Source organism: Halyomorpha halys, unplaced genomic scaffold, assembly GCF_000696795.3.
Source record: "Halyomorpha halys isolate HHAL.00 unplaced genomic scaffold, Hhal_1.1 Scaffold1848.1, whole genome shotgun sequence".
NCBI lineage: Eukaryota > Metazoa > Arthropoda > Insecta > Hemiptera > Pentatomidae > Halyomorpha > Halyomorpha halys.
In genome coordinates, this window is record NW_027106392.1 from 51,936 (window position 1) to 65,758 (window position 13,823).

At 30.3% G+C, this 13,823-nt stretch overlaps 1 long non-coding RNA gene across 2 annotated transcripts in view; it reads left to right on the forward strand.

The window, feature by feature from the left end:
* The window catches only part of LOC106690734 (uncharacterized), a 27,693-nt gene that overhangs the window by 5,910 nt on the left and 7,960 nt on the right, over window positions 1-13,823 (forward strand). The window contains exons 1-2 of one of the 2 annotated variants that reach the window (XR_010842677.1): window positions 1,376-1,770; window positions 2,869-3,027. This is a non-coding gene — a long non-coding RNA (uncharacterized lncRNA). Of the gene's footprint in view, window positions 1-1,375; window positions 1,771-2,868; window positions 3,028-13,823 lie in introns of those variants that run through there. The other variant, XR_010842678.1, reaches the window with a different exon arrangement.

Consider the following 13,823-nt stretch of genomic DNA (forward strand, 5'->3'; position numbering starts at 1 on the left):
AAAGAAGATGGCCACGGGACCTTCTAATTTAAATTAATGTTTGAAGTACCACCAATGGGTGGTTCCTTCCCAAGATTTTCAAGTGCATATGAAACGTACAACATATTTACTTATTGTATTATTTTGTATAGTTGTAAATTACATTAAATAAATAAAAAATTAAAGTTTTAAAAAATAGGTAACTAGACATAACCTTGGTGAAGCTTATTAATAATTAATTTGATTTTCTATTAATTGACTTTTTCATAGGGCGATTTTGACTTGTAATTGATGACCTGTATGTAATGTATAATAAGCTGTTAAATGCTTAGATTGTCCTTGAGGATAGCCGAATTGGCCGAAACGTTGAACTATTGATATAATAAAGAGTGTTGAGACTTAACAAGGATACCATTTGATTTATTAAATGATAATTTATTTTAAATTATTGGTGAATAACTATCAACTGAATGTGTGTATATAATGGAGGAAGTATGGTATATATCACACCAATATCTCAAATAGCAGCCCGGAGGTTTAGTAAACAGAAGTTTTTTATTCCTCTTGCATCTGTCAATTCTTAAAAGCCGGAATACGAGAATCTAAACCGATTTTTCACTACCATTGAACCCTAGTCAGTTGGTGATAGACAAACTGTCGATGGGACTGCTTATACAGATATGGTAGCCTGACATTATATACCTTGGTTCGCAGTTACGTAAGTTTGAATTTTACAAGATTGAATAAAACAAGATGATACAGAATATTATAAAAACAAGGATCCTATAATATTTATTCCTAAGCACACACATATATTGCTCATACAATTTTTAATATAATAAATAAATTAGGTATTATTAGGTTCTAACGATTTTAAGATTTTCTGTTTTATTATTGTTGTGCGTTATTCTTCTTAATGACCAATTTTGTAAATTTCCAAGTTTTGATAAATGACTGTCAGCCCTGGCACTATAACATTCGGTCACAAATCTTAATATTGGTTCAAATAATGCTTTGTACACCATTATTAAAGTGTCTCTATTAAGTACAAATTGGAGGTAATTAATTTTATGTGAGCATACTCTCAATCTGTTTAAAATATTTACTATGTGTGGTTCCCAAGAAAAAACATTATATGATTGTTTAAATGACAAGATTTAAATATGGAAATTGAAAATATGACAAATATGTGGTAAATATGAGTACAAGAACTTTAAATATACACGTATAACATAGATACAAATTTTTGATAGTAATAACTTAATTTTAGGATTGTAAAGGTGCATGAGTATGGGAAAATTGTCCCGAAACGTACAAGAAAAATATAGAATAAGTTATGTTTTATTTGGAATTTTTTATTCACCTCAACAATTAAAAAAAAAATAATACAATCAAACTTCCTAAAGAGAAAATCCAAAATATTTTAAAGTCAATTAGGGGATTCTTCAATTTCGTTTTAATTGATAGCATACGTTGGGGACGTGTGGAGTACTATCACTTCACTTAGAGATGGCATTTCCACCCGCGGAGGCCATGATCGCGGGGTTACTCGTGATAAGGGTTATCATAATGAGTCTTATCAATAATTATTAAATTGAGACAGTGAAGATTAATCAACTTCATGCTGATTATACGAGTTAAAAGTTTTTGAAAGATGTCAAAAGGCCCTCCAATGATAACCTGATCAACATGTTCCCAATTCTCATGCGATAGTTGCTTTGGCTAATTCACCGGCTATACAGAAGATTCAGTATCTACCACTTTTCGATTCACTTTATTTACAGGAAATACGTAAGTCTAGAAAACATGGTCCTGGTAAGAAGTGGTAGTATTCCAAATTATTTGGAACTAAGTATCACAAATTCATTACCAATCCCGAGTTTTTATTAAACATTTAAAAATTTAATGTATTTCATTATTAATTATATTGTTTATTTAGTAATGATTTTAGATTTCCAAATTGTGATCGTCTGCATCATATTCGTGAAGGGTGGGGAGAGGAGGGCACAATTACTATGTACATCTTAAGAATCGATATATGACTAGTAATCCATATTTTTTTTTATCTAGCAGGTAGTGCCACTGTTGTGCTATTAAATCATATTTGAGGATGTAGACGGCCGGGTATGTCGGTCCCAATCCGGCCTGGGTGAGTCAAATTTTATTTCGTAGCGGACCCTCAGAATAAATCTCGACTTTCCTTCTCTGGCTAGAATAGGTCAGTATGAAGGATGACCCCTCTTTCCTGCCCTGAGTTAGAGACAATAATGCTGATAATCCCCCCCCAAAAAAAAAAAATTTTAATTCAGTATGAAAAATTAAATTAATGGTTATCGGGATCTTAGGAAACCTACCAAAATCAATAGAAAAAAAATTAAACTCCGTTTTTCTTTTAATAATTTGTTATCTTCCTGCGACTTTTTATTATTTTTTTTTTTAATTTTTAAAATATTACTCTTGTTATTTATCACACAAATCAGATCTATTACAAATGTGGCCGAATTTCATGAAATAAAAAAAAAATGATAACCAAAAATTAGAAGAGGGGAAAAATTTCTAAAAAATCTTCAAAAATGATTCTATTCAATTTTGTTTTCAAAATGCTGCTTATTTCATTAAAGAAAAAAATGATTTTGTCTTTCATTCACTGGTCGCCAAAAAGCGGGATAAATGACTTGTTCAGATAAACCGCCTGATCCTGAACGTGGTATCGGGGATTTTTGATTAATTATAATGGAGAAATAAAGAACAGTGGAAAATGTACTATGTAAATATGGTAGCAGATTCTGTCATGTAACAGTAAATATAACAATGGTGGTTGAACACATATTTGCACATATGTTTGTTTTTAAATGTTTTAAAGATAGTTTTCAAAAACGCTATCTCTAGGTTATCGCTTTCCACACTGTTAAATGCAGAGTCAGATGCAGAGGACCATCAGCTGTAGCAATCTTCAAGATAACTCTCAATGTCAGATCCTACGCACTAATGTTCAGTCTTGGGCAGGGGCAATAGATCAAATACAATAAGAAGTCGTCATAAATTTAGGTATACATATTTTCCTATCTTTATGTTTATATTATAATATGAGGAATAATTATTCAATAGTCTTTGAAAGATTAAAGAATGCCTTAGTAGCATTCAACTTCTTATAAGCATAATCAATCTAGTCCTAAATAATCTATCAACAAGCCGTTATATCAAGTGCGATTTTGATAAATTATCATTTTTTTTTGCTAGATGAAACTTTTATTTAAATTATCTAATCTGTCACACTCAAGGGCAATAAATATTAAAATGTAAGTACTCAAACACACCATATGTATTGTATAAAGAGAAAATCAAATAAATAATCATAATATAAACTAAAATAAATAAGTATTAACTAAAATCTGTGATAAAAATAATAATAGAAATACATATACACACTTTTTATAAACATGGCTGGGTCAATGAACTAAATAATAATAAAATAACTATGGTAAAGAATTAAAAATAAAATAAATCAACTTTACCACATTCTTTCCTAATTTTCCCCCTTAATTTTTTTTTTTTATAGTTCTAATTAGTAGTCCTTCTTCCCCACCTTTTCTGAATCCCGTTTTTGCTACTAAAACTGATGTGATTAAGAAGAATATTGTCGTTTGATAATAACAAGTAGTTGCAATTTCCTCTGCTTACTTTTATTGGTGTTGATTGGAAATTTTTCTCTAACATTGCATTAAAAAATAAAATAACCAATATTTTGATGAAATATAACTATTTCTGAATCAAGCAAACAAAAAAATAAATATGAAAAATATTTCAAAAAAACAAAAATGGGCTAGTCTGCTTTTATTTCGCTAGTTGGTAGATTCAGTAGGAATCCAGTAGTAGTTAGTGCTAATCCGTCATTCTTATTTAACACTACCACTAATCATCCTATAATAATGTTAAATTTTTTTTTGGCTTGATTTTGTCAAATATTAGTCCACTTTTAAGCAACGTTAATTTTGTGTTCCTCAATGGAGTTGAAATGTTTTCAGTATGAAATACTTCAGAAACTTCTCTCCAGCTGTTTTCAACAATGTTAGAAACCGATGATCCTGTAGGCCACGGTATTAGAAATATTTTTAGCTTTTTAACAACTCGATAACAGAAGTATTTATAACTAAGTGTATGTTTACATCAGTTTTGGTCAAGGTTTTTAGTTTATTATAATTAATAAATTATGAGGTGTAGATACTTGATCGTAGACTACTAATTGGAGAAGATGGTCAGGGGGTACGGTGAGCACAGAAGAACATAAAGAAACAAAAAAAAAAATTAATTTATACCGTCGTTTTGACCTGAGTTACAGGTCTTCATTAGGGCTATAAAACAAAAGAGATAAGAACCATCATTTAGAGAAACAAATTATATTTCATCTTTCACTGTAATGAATCTGCTACTGTCTAATTCCATAGTTATCAATCAATTCAATATTTTGTATAATTCCAAATTTGTTTCTATACCATTTCTTTTCAAATTTATGTTTCTCTAAATGATGGTTGTTATCTCTTTTGTTCTATAGACTCGATGAAGACCTGAAACTCAGGTCGAAACGTTGGCGTTAATAAATATATATTTTTTTATTTATGTTTTTCTTTGCTGACCGCACCCTCCCCCCGACCATCTTCTCCAATGAATTAAAAATTTATATACTTTATGATAATATGTAAATATAGTTTTAGAATAGTGATTTTTAATGTTTTCCCCCTTCATGACCGAAATATAAACCTATTGAAACTATTTTCTATTACCGATTTGGCACACTAACACTACAAAAAATCATGATTGATAAATATAGATAGATTTTTCTTGTAGAGTTTATTCCAAAAAATCCTTTAATAGCTCAATGGCCGTATGAAAACTCAATTCAGCCCCATTTTAAAACAAAATAGTGGATAATAATGGTTGTTCTGAGGTACTCCCTGACTTCGATGCCAAATTAAAAAAAAATCGACCTTGTAGTTTTGGAGGAATGTTTGGATTCTTAAAAAAAAAATCTAAAAAAAAACTTTTGAGGGGTGTTAATTTTGTTTTTCTGGTTATATATTACAACGGTTTATCATCCGAAAGAATAAACCAACTGGAAGATAATGGAAGTTAAAAGATATTTAAAGAAACACACTCAAATGATACAGACCAACATGACGATAGTGAAGTGTGGCTAAATTACAAGGAAACAAATTTATTGAACGATATGAGATAACAGCCCTTGAGCGCGTGTTTTTCAAGTATATAACTTCATGACACGGGGATGATTTTGATCTTGCCCGTTAGTCATCTGATGTAACAGCACATTTTATAGTAATATATTTGATAATGTTCGTGATTAATTGGAGTATGTTTACGTTCATACGTATAAGTAAAAACCTTTTTTTTTTTTTTAATGCAATTTAATGTTTTATTAATATTTGTTTAATTAGTAAGTAAAATGAAAAACTCTATGTTCATCATGATTTAATTTCAACACTTGAACATTTCTTGTTAGGACGGGGTTCGGATCCGGCATGGACTGTTTTAAATTTAATTCTTAACGGAGCCACGGAATTAATTTCGACCTCATTCTGGAATGGGTTGATTACCTGAAAAATTATTACTTGATCTTCATTCTTTAAGTAATCCCATCCTGTCCTAGTTTGAGTAGTTATATTCCCAACAAACAAAATCTATTAGTTATTAAAATAATTGAAAATTGCAATAATGGTTTCCAATTTAAATGGAGAAAATTGATTTAATATCTAAATCTTTTTAATCTACTAAAAACAAAATTTGCCGTAATTGATTAGGTACCGCAATTTTTAGGGAATATCTACTCCCCCAGACTCCCAGCTTATTGAGAAATCATGTTAAAATTGTTGGAAAATTTTAGGTTTTTTCCTCTTCTCTCCCAATAATTACAACAACTTCTCTGAATATGATGAGAAGGCGATAATGCAGTGAGTAAAATAATATAAGACAAATATATATACACAAAAATATAAGACAAATCTTATTGCCAGAATATTACCGAAATTGTGACCTAAATTGTTTGAGATTTGCCTGCAAAATTATGAATAAAAACATCTTACTTACTTCAATATAAATTAATGTTGCTGAACAATGCAAAATTTTCGTGCTATTAGAGTAAAAAAAGACTAATTTTCATACACAAAGTTGTAATTCGTAATAAAAAAATACGGTACTTCCAAGAGGCTACGAACGTGAGATCACCGATTTCAATGTAACTTTTTCTTTTTGTGATACGATGTTGAAAAATATTTGACACCTGTCAGTGGGTTCTTGCCAATATGTCCTAGTAGCCAAGAAATAAATATATTTTATATCAATTTTTTATGTTCTCGTATGTCACATTAGCCTATAAGTAAGGTGAAGTAAAAAGTGGTTATCATGGTCACCTTCGATTTTGTTTCAGAAATCATTAAAAAAAACGCAATATTTCAAGACGACTAATCCACATGAAAATAAGAAGGGGCTTAGGGTCGTCTAAACGACACGCAATGGTACAAACTATACCTTCGTAAACATATGAGAACCGGTGCTATAAAATAAGACGTTCGAGACATTTTTCTGGATTTGCAACTGTTTTTTCTACCCTATAGAAGCATTAAATCTAAAAGATGTTCATATAGGTTGAAAGAACAGAAATATAACTTTTCAGCTGTTGTACGTTAGATTTGGATTATATTGTGAGAAGTTATGAATTTATTTCGTGAACAAAGAACGTCGGTAGAAAAAGCAAAGTATCCTCTAAAAATCAAGACAAAAAATTTATAATTTTTGTTTTGCATGAAAATTCCTATTTATTGTTTCAACAGACGCTAATAGTTCTACTTTACTAGGAGCAACTTTAGGTTTTTGTAATCGTTTATTATCTTAACCTCATTTAATACAATTAAAACACTTTTATTCTTATATTATAGGAAAAAACAAATCGATTGATATTTATTTATTTCCATCTTCCCCTTCCCAGGTGTGCACCAGCAATGCGATGTTACATATCCATCATCTAACTACTGCTAATAATTCAATTTAAAATTTTAATGATTCATGTAGACTAAATCGATTGATATATATTAACAAGAAATACACGTAGAGAGAGCAATGGTGGCATATGATTACATAAAAAAAGTTATGTAAAATATTTGTTTTTTATTGGCTCCTAGGTCGTATTGGCAAGAAATTTCATTGAAATCAATGGTTGTGCGTGCGTAATCTTCTCTTTTTAGTCTTACATACATAGTTTTAAACAAACTTAATTCAAATTTTAGTAACTCTTCAAATAAAATGTGTTAAATTTTCGCAGTTTGAAATATGTTTTCGCATTATTGAGTTCCCAACTTCTTGGATTTTCAAATTGTTGCGAAGTTATTACTTACCTGTTGCGGATGTGGACTATGGACAACAATAACTTTATTTACCATTCAAACGCTACATTGGATGGATAAATTCCTAATTTCCTATCGTAAAAGGTATGATTGGTATTTGTTTTAAATTTGAGTAAAATGCTTTACCATTATTTTCTTTGATTGAGCTCATTTTCAAATATCCAATTTTCCCACTTTTTGGGTTTCAAAATTAAAGTAGGGGGAGGGGAGGCCTATTTCTTCCTACACATCATTGCATACCACGAAATTCCCTATCACCTTCTAAGTTCTTTTGTTATCTAATCATTTCTTCACCCAAAGATGGTTTTAGAATAAAGTTATTATGTGTAACTTAATAAACTCCAATATGTTCTTTTCTTGTCCTTCGGTAAGCATTTTAATTTATTTTCCAATTTTTTCTTGATAGTTATACAAGAAGAATATTCTTAGAAAGGAAGCCTAGTTTCCTTACTGTCTGGTCTTACTGGGATACTTTAATTCCCTAATGTTCTTTAAATCTCCTTGTCTTTTGTTCCCCAGAAACCTATCTTCATCAGGGCTGAATTATCTGGATTTTTGTAATATCTTTTTTAAAATATTACAAAGAAACGTACCTGGAAAATTTACTTTGGAAATAATTTAAAAGTACTTGGCAACACTGCGTCATTGACGTCATCTTTTTAGTATGACGTTGTTAGGGAGGTTTTATTAAGGAGTGTCTAGTTTTAAGATTAGGATTGAGTCCGTACCTATATATGTGATATCAAATTTATGACTTCCTTTAATTATCTTTTTAGATATTTATGTAAAATAAAATCCTAGTTTAAATTATGAAGAATTTGTACTCATTCCTTTTCCTTGACTTGGCAAATAAAGTAAAATTCGGTCTCTTGTAACATATTAATCAGTAATGTAAGTAATTGTCCTAAGAAGAAATTAAAACCTAAGAAGATTTAGTGAAGCAAGTGATTTTACTTCCCCTATGGGACCTAGTGATTAGGAGCAGTTCAATATGATGTAATAATGAGAATGGAAATAAAGATTTTTCTATCTGGAGCAAAATTTATCTCATATTCCCCTAAGAAAATTATCAATTGTATGTAAGTTATAAAAGCTATATTTCAATTACCGTCTTGTACAGTCAATATGACTAACTTACTAATATGAACACTAATATCACTGAAAACACATCTTGGCCTAACATTGAATTTTCAAATCCAATTTGTATCCAAGGTTTGAATATTCAAAACCTATTATGCCTATTTCCTTCAGTGATAATTTAATACAATTATTTCATATTTCTATTCGAATTATTTTAATGACTTAATAGCTAAATCTGTTGTAACTATATGAAAACCATTCAACACCTGTAAATAAGACTTAATATCAGCTTATTTAATGTACTTCAGTTTATTTCACCCTAAATGAAAGGTAATAATTCTGCTGTATAGTAAAATGTTACTAGCAAAGAAATAAATTCAGTACTTTCTAATTAATTTCAATAATATGATATCTAATTATTTCATTGAAGTTATCAAAGTAATGAATACATCCCTAATAATTTTGTTAATTTTATTTAAATAAATTGATTGAATTATTATTAATTGTGCTATAGGCAGCAGTATAACAATATACAAATTAGTATCATAAATATATATAACCTGTAAGTCCTAGTGACCTGTTTAAAATTTTATAATCTGTTGTCAACAAAATATTCACACTAGGGAATTTACTGCATTTATATTCCTTATAACGAGGCTGGAATAGTTAACACATCATCCTCTATAATCAGAGTTATCAGTTGTAAAATGTTCTACCTATCAGGTCACTGTTAATGACCAAATATGTGCTGCATCCACAAAACTGTAAAATATTGGTTGAACAATGAATACTCCTAACCAAATTGATTCAATAAGCTTTAAAATTAATTAAATTATACAAAATTTAATAACATTAAAGATCCACTTGTAATTTGTGATTTCTGACATGACAATAGAAAATCCAAGGATGCTGTCTCAGCGCTAAGACTATTTACAAACAAATAAAAATGTTTATTTTTTACAAGATAAAACCAAAGATATGTATGGTAAAGAAAAGAGATATGTTGTGACCTTAATTATAAAAACTAACTTTATTTTTTATCTGAAGTAAAGTTTTGATTGAATCTTGAATTCAATGTGTTTATTATCTGACAGTAGTTTTAAAAACCAAAAAGAGGCGTCGACTAATGAGTTTTTGAATCATCTTTTTGATTCATAAAACTAGCATCAGATGAAAAATATATCTAACTTCAAAACACTCTAAACTTCATACAAAAAATGTAATTGATAGGTTTTGGAGTTAAGGTTGCAATATAAAACAATTGAATATTAACTGAAATTGGCTACATTTAATAATAAAATTACTAACTATAGGCATTTCTACATAAACAGAACCTTGGGGGGAAAAAAAAAGTGGCATCAGACAGCTCTATTCCAACACTACAGTTATGAAATCTGTCAACTTGATTTCAATTTTCATATTCATTAAATAATGAGGATTAAAAATATAATTTTTTCCTAAGTTTAGTAAATGGAGTGCCATCATGTATAAAACTGTTTCTTAAATTAATTTGATAATGACATTACCATATTTATTTTTTTCTATCGTTACTTCTACTATTATGTCACTCCATGTAGCATTTTCTTCAAACTCGCCTTGCTCTAAGATAGTATAATTCTATTCACAGGGATGCACCTTTACTTCATTAATTATAGGACTGATTGTTCATTTTTTATTGACTTCTTTAAAATAGGATTAACTACACTTTCATGTGGTATTATTCCTCACCTAAATGTTTCAGAGCATCAAAACTGTTTCGTGAAGCTAAACTTTATTAAATTGGCGATAATTATAAAATTAGTCCACCTTAGTAAAACTCTTAATCAAATGATTATTAATCATTGTAATATTTTTTTCTAGTAAAATTTCATGAACACAACTTGTAACTCCCGCCAGATGACCCTTACTCACTGCAATAACAAACTTGGCTCTTACTTCTCTTCTAAAATATCTAGTGCATTTAATTATGGCATGTGTGATATCCGATGATCATCAAGATAAAAAAGAAAAACCTTGACAAGTTTCAAACCATAATATCTTAGATATGAGTAACTTTATTAGGGTTAAAGATATGACCTTTATATATTTGATTATTTTGTTTTTGATTAGCTTTAATTTGTTAGATGCTATATATTTTGTGACATTTGTATGTCTTTATGTTTATTTTATGAATGATGATTGAAAAATTATTCTGTAAAGGTGGTAGTGTAATTTAATTTAATCCATACGAAAATAAAATAAAACTTGGTATAAAATTAATTATCTTCAGCGATATTCCTTATTGAATTTTTATTGGGTCTAATTATGCTCAATATTTTTTTATTAATTTATCGCTTCATTACTACTCAAAGTAGGGAAGCTTTGTATTAATGGAGGAACTGAAAAAATGTCTCCAAGTCCTGGAATCAGTGTAGCTTTTTCACTGTCATCCTTTTTTTTTTTTTTTGTTATTTTATTCTCTACAATACAACAGTGCTTCCCCACCTTTGATAGAAAGGAAGCAAAATTTATGTCCTCACAATCTAAAATTTTTATTAGCGTTTTACGTTTTAAGCATGAAAGAACAAATTCGGTTTCATGTCTGTCTGTAAACAAATTTTTGTCCATGCGTAATCAATCGAGCCGTGAATCTGATGATGAAATTTTGAGAGAATGTGGGCGGTTAATATCTAGTCTGTTCCATATTAATTTTTATCAGATTCCTTCAACTACTTTCGCTAATACATGCGTACATCTATTTTTCTCGTCCTACATGGATCAGCTTTGGAAGGTAATTGGGGATAGTGTGAAAATAGTCCAGCATTAATTTTACAAAACTTCGTACTCTACTTCTACTTCATCATAGGGAAAAGAGTTTTTCTTGACACGCATACTGCAAACACGGCTCCTCCCGAAGATACTAGTAAATAATAAAATTTATTCTCAAACCTTAAAATATAGTTAATTACTACCTACCCACTAGTGAGGAAGGTATAAAGACCTATGTGCTCGGAAGATGTTTTTTCTTTTTGAATAGAATTCTCGAAGTAATTGATTGTGTAAGGAAGAGCAGTACCCAGCAGCACCTTCTCTTGACTTGATTCAGCATTATTTGGTCTTGGTAGTAATAGTTACAATCAATTATTTAGTTGTTTTTTTAACTTGTGGAACCCAAATCGTCTTTCTGTCCATGAGGAACTTGGTTGTTGCCTGTATAAGCTGACTGATTGGTGCATGATTGAAGCACTTTGAATATTAAATTACAAATAGAACTGGCGCCCGGACAACAAACAACTACGAACAAAACTGGCTCTCGGACAAGGAACAACCAGGAATAGAAAAACATGTGCCCGGACAACGAACAAAACTGGCGCTCGGACATGGAACAACCAGGGATAGAAGAACATGTGCCCGGACAACGAACAACTACGAACAAAACTGGCTCTCGGGCAAGGAACAACCAGGAATAGAATAACATGTGCACGGACAACGAACAACTACGAACAAAACTGGCTCTCGGACATGGAACAACCAGGGATAGAAGAACATGTGCCCGGACAACGAACAACTACGAACAAAACTGGCTCTCGGGCAAAGAACAACCAGGAATAGAATAACATGTGCCCGGACAACGAACAAAACTGGCTCTCGGAATAGAATAACATGTGCCCGTACAACGAACAAAACTGCCTCTCGGACAACGAACAACTACGAACAAAACTGGCTCTCGGACAAGGAACAACCAGGGATAGAAGAACATGTGCCGGGACAACGAACAACTACGAATAGAATTGACGCCTGGGGCAAATGTTAAGTACTGTAATCGGTTTGGATCATTTTTGGTGTAAAATTTTCAAAGGCTTATGCTGATTCCGATTTTTAAGTGTTAAGAATTAATTGACCATTCGTATTTGGTTAGATTATCTTGATTGGGAATGGTCCGATCTTTTAACTTTTTTTTTATTTGGTAAAAGCTCGCCTTAAAGTGAACACAGATTGGTCATCCTATGCGCAAATGGAAAACTTATTTTCTATTGAATGTAGGTCGAATGATTTTTATGTTTGCTGCCTGAAGTATTCACTCGAAACGCTCTTGACCATTGCCTCAAGACGCACATCTTGAAAACGTTATGTGCAGATGATACTTCATATTTTTTATTCCATTTGCTGGTTTACGTGACGTAGCCCATAAATCGAAAAGATAAATAAGTAATGACGGTCATGTTGGAAATGTACAGATGATCTCAGGCATTCCTCTTGTATTTATTTTTATTTGTTTTGAAAAAATTAACCCAATTGTTAATACGTATCTGATATTTCCGTACGTAAACAAATGGAACTATTAAAAATACCCTTTTTTTAATAGTTCCATTTGTTTATATGATATATATGTATAAATGAATACCGGCTGGGAATATTCTATTTTAAAACTACTCGCTTCGATGAATGATATAATTTATAGTTGTAATTTTCTTGTATTTATAAACACGAAGATTCTAATTTCAAGTAATCGTTGTTTTTGATGTGTTGACGTAATTGCTAACTGGCAAATTAAATCAGTGATCTTTGATCGGAGGGTCGTCCTTTTAAACTCACTATCAATCTATTTTGATCCTCAAGAAAACGTAGTCTAAATAGTTCAGAACTTCGTAACTGAATAGCAGTGTAAGGGAAAGAGTAATTGAAATTACTACTTAGAGTCAAATATAATTGCGATTACTTTGGTTCAACCAGTGATCGTAATTTCGTACCGTTACAGTGCTTCATCAAGGAGTTGATATAACTAATACAAATTTTAATTTTCTGGTTTCAAATGACAGTAATTTGTAGTTAAAATTACTTTTTGCCTAACTTTGCTGAATAGTGTAATTTTTGGTCCTAAAGATGATTGAAGGCTGGCTGGTACACATTATTCACATTATATCATGATTTTTACTCTAAGGAAAAACAAAAACCCAGTTTATTAGACAGTGTATTTTGTGGCATTTGGCTCCTCACAATGTTTTTGTTTTTTTTGTCTTTCAAAAGAAGTTTAAAGACTTCAAAAATTACGACTTCGTTAAAATCTAATACAATTTGTTTTGTGAACAACATGTAAAGAATACTACGAGCATTTTAAAAAAATCAATATATTTAAAAACTTTATTAAATGAAAATTCTTCATTAGAAACAATCAAATTTATCCTATCATACGTGAATATTAGTTGTTCTCGTTGAGAGTATAGCTTGAGGAATGTGCTAATTTTATATTTTAAAAAATAATATATTCATTATTTTGACCATGGTAATTTTTGCAACAATTTCGACATGAAGTAATCTTTAAAACAGTATTGCCCATTAAACTTAAACTACAAATATTAGAAAAATGGCAGG